At 32.0% G+C, this 3,319-nt stretch overlaps 1 long non-coding RNA gene across 1 annotated transcript; it reads left to right on the top strand.

The window, feature by feature from the left end:
- Window positions 1-305: 305 nt before the first annotated feature.
- Window positions 306-2,850, top strand: LOC127119900 (uncharacterized). The gene is made up of 2 exons (XR_007802931.1): window positions 306-637; window positions 1,114-2,850. It is a non-coding gene; the product is annotated as an uncharacterized LOC127119900 (long non-coding RNA).
- Window positions 2,851-3,319: the final 469 nt, after the last annotated feature.

The following is a 3,319-nucleotide window of genomic DNA, read 5'->3' as shown; positions in this document are numbered from 1 at the left end:
ATTGTATCATTTTGTATCATCTAATTAATATATAAATATTAATATACACCATAACTTTTGATTTTGATAAGGATGAAAAAAAGTTTAAAAGACAATTTCAACTTTTTTTATTTTTAAATTTTAAATTTAAATTCATAAATTAAACAAAATTTTCAAAAGTGATTCTAAAAACATAAAATTTAAACAAAAACACGTCATCTTCTAGAAAAAAAATCCATCAACCTTTAAACACATCGCCACGTGTCAGCATCTCGTTCGTCTGTCCTCTTTATAAATAACCTCTCGTTAACTCATTCTTCACCACTTTCGGTGGGTTCGTTTTTGGGTTTAGATTCGTGTGAGTGGGTTTAGTTTAGTTATCCTTTTTCAATTTTCTCTCTCTAGAATCTAGAGAGAGAAAGAGGAAGATATACGGTGGTTTTCTGTGAAGAAGAAGATGATTATTCTCTCACTTCGCGTTCTCTAATTCGCTTGGTGCAGGTCGGGAACCACTACTTCCGCAGTTTTCGTACGTAATGACGACGGAACAATCACCGGCGGAGAATTGGATCCCGCCTTGCATCAACTGAATCGGAGGCCGCGGTGAAGCTTTTCGTTCTTTTCCAGCTCAGATCTCAGCTCGGTGTTTACATAATCAGTAACTTTTTATGATTCTTGTTTATTCAAATTGTTAATTATTATTAATCCTTATCAGATCCAATATGTTTTTTTTGTGATTTGTTAATTTAACTGTAATTGATGTTATGGTGGTATAGATCTTGATTTGTAGTTTCCGAATCTGAGAAATGAACGTTTTTGGTTTAGATTGTTATAGATTTTTTTTGTTTGGATTCGGACTTGATTTGACTTGTTTCCTCTTATTGATTGAATGAATTTTGATGTGATGTTTCTGTTTATAAGTGAATGATAGATTTGATCTGTTTGAAGTGTGGAATTTTTGTGTTCTTATTAGGTAATCAATTTGAAATATGTATATTTGATTAAATTCACATTGAAAAAACAATTTTTATTTGATGCTTTGTTATGCTCTTTATTTGTGGGTGATTTAGTTTGCATGCCATGAATGTTTCAATGCTCTGCTTGTACTAATTATAGTTCTTTTATTATTTTCAGAGTTTATATGAGATATTTTTTGGTGTATTGTACTGGATATTAAGCCGGAACGAAAGTAATGCTTGGCGATTGGTTTTGACTCTGTTAATTCATTCTGAATTGAGTTGAAGCAATCAACAGTACCTGGGTTGAAGCAATTGATTGTGATTGTTTCCTGTTTTTAATATATTGGTTTGAAGTTTGGTGAATTATGCTATAGAATTTTAATATATCAAAATGTTTCAACCACTAGGTTTTTGTGTTTCCTTCTGTGATTGTCCCATGTAGTCTGTAGCTGAGATGAATGTGTAGTTTTTGACCATGATTCCTTGCAGCCAGTTTTTTTCCATAACCTGTCCAACTTGGTTGTTGGATCGAAACCAGACCGTCCAAATTTCAAACTTTAATGTTTTGATTTTAAAAAATCAAATCAATCTGGACAGTCCGATTTCGATTCAATGGTCAATTGAAATCTGTATTTTTTTTTCTTCTTGTTTTGTGATTGTGATATGTCACATGGTTATAGTATACTTCACCTATAATCCCCATCCAATTTTCATGTTGAAAATGCACTCATGATCTGCAGTTGGCCTGAATACATCACTGACAGAAAGGTGTTGAACTGATATTATACCCTTTCAGTGATCTACCTAGTAATATATTCAATAAGATGTTTTATCATATAGTATCAAACTACAATAATTTTTCTTTTGATAAATGCTTAGCAACTAGCTTGACAGCTTGACATTTTGACAGTATCTTTACAGTAAAACAGTTTATTTGGGAAAGTTGAGCAGCAGTCCACATCTGCCCATAATGTCAAGTAGTATCTACTCTAAATTTTTGCTAAATGGAGAAACATTGGATTCAGCCTCACGTTTGCACCTTCAGCCTCACATTTCAATGCATGGTTCTAAACTCCCTCTACATTTGTTATATATGCTGATTTATCAGAGTTTGTTAATTTGCCAGTAACAGGTTGGGGAACTAGATGATCATCTCTCAAGCATGTGTATTCTGTACTATTAAAAAGGCGTAGTTCCCACCAAGGTACCGGTACATACATACGCAGTTTGGTATTCGTTTGTGACAGTTGAAGATCTGAATTGTTCATATTCGGTTTGTGACAGTTGAAGATCTGAATTGTTCATATTCGGTTTGTGACAGTTGAAGATCTGAATTGTTCATATTCGGTTTTGTGACAGTTGAATGAGATGAAATATTTAAGAATATTATCATTATTTTAATATAATAAAATTCTATATTGTGTAGTTGGGTTTCTTGTTTGATGTTGTAGCCATACTTCCAAACTCTAGGCTGGACACTTCCATATGTTATCTATGTTGTCCTTGTTGCTGCAGATGTCCTATATAGCCTATTGTTGAGCTCTTCTAGTCCTCTACAAGACATGTTTTTAGATTTCATTTTGTATAATGTAATGTCAACCTTGTAATTTATTACTACACGTTGTGTTGTACACATGTTGGTTAAGAATGGGGAGTTATTATACTTTATAAGGGAACTGTCAACAACGTAGGCACGAATTGTGAAAGAATAGCAGGTATATTGTTTTAGAAAAGTTTCAGATGTCTACCTTCCCTACGGAACTGGATCACCTACACAGTTAAAGAGAGTGGATCATTATATAGTATTTTTGGGCAGTATATAATTCAATTGCTACAATTTTTGGCATCATGTCAACTGATGCAGATTATTTCGAATATATGATCAGCTCGTCAAGAGTTTAATTTTTTCTAAGGGTTTATCTGAGAGTTGAAGGTTTTAGAGTTACATAAGTTTAAAAAAAAATATAATACAGAAAATAAAATTATATTATTTTTATTTTGTTTTTAAAATATTAAATGAAATGGACGTGGTTTTTAGCATTATCATCTATGTCGTCCCGTCCCTAATAAAAAATGTTTTTTATTTTTCATTCTTCACAACATCAAAATTAAGAATGGAGTTAAACACCCATTTCCAATCTCATAAATTTCTGTATCTTGTTTATCTGGTAAGGAAGGTTTTAAATGTAAGAAATGTTAATCTTTTATTTGATCTCGTGTTAATTATTGTGAATGACACATTCTCATATGTTTATGTAAATCCATGGACCATTATTTGATGGTCCGTCAAACGATCTCTTTCGGTAGTTACATACTTTAATCTATTGTAAAATGATCCCATACAATATTTCATTTGACGAGCTACCACTAAATTTTTTTGT

Source organism: Lathyrus oleraceus, chromosome 2, assembly GCF_024323335.1.
Source record: "Lathyrus oleraceus cultivar Zhongwan6 chromosome 2, CAAS_Psat_ZW6_1.0, whole genome shotgun sequence".
NCBI classification, from domain to species: Eukaryota; Viridiplantae; Streptophyta; class Magnoliopsida; order Fabales; family Fabaceae; genus Lathyrus; species Lathyrus oleraceus.
The sequence above is the reverse complement of the archived record's forward strand: the minus strand, read 5'-3'. Positions and strand labels throughout refer to the sequence as shown.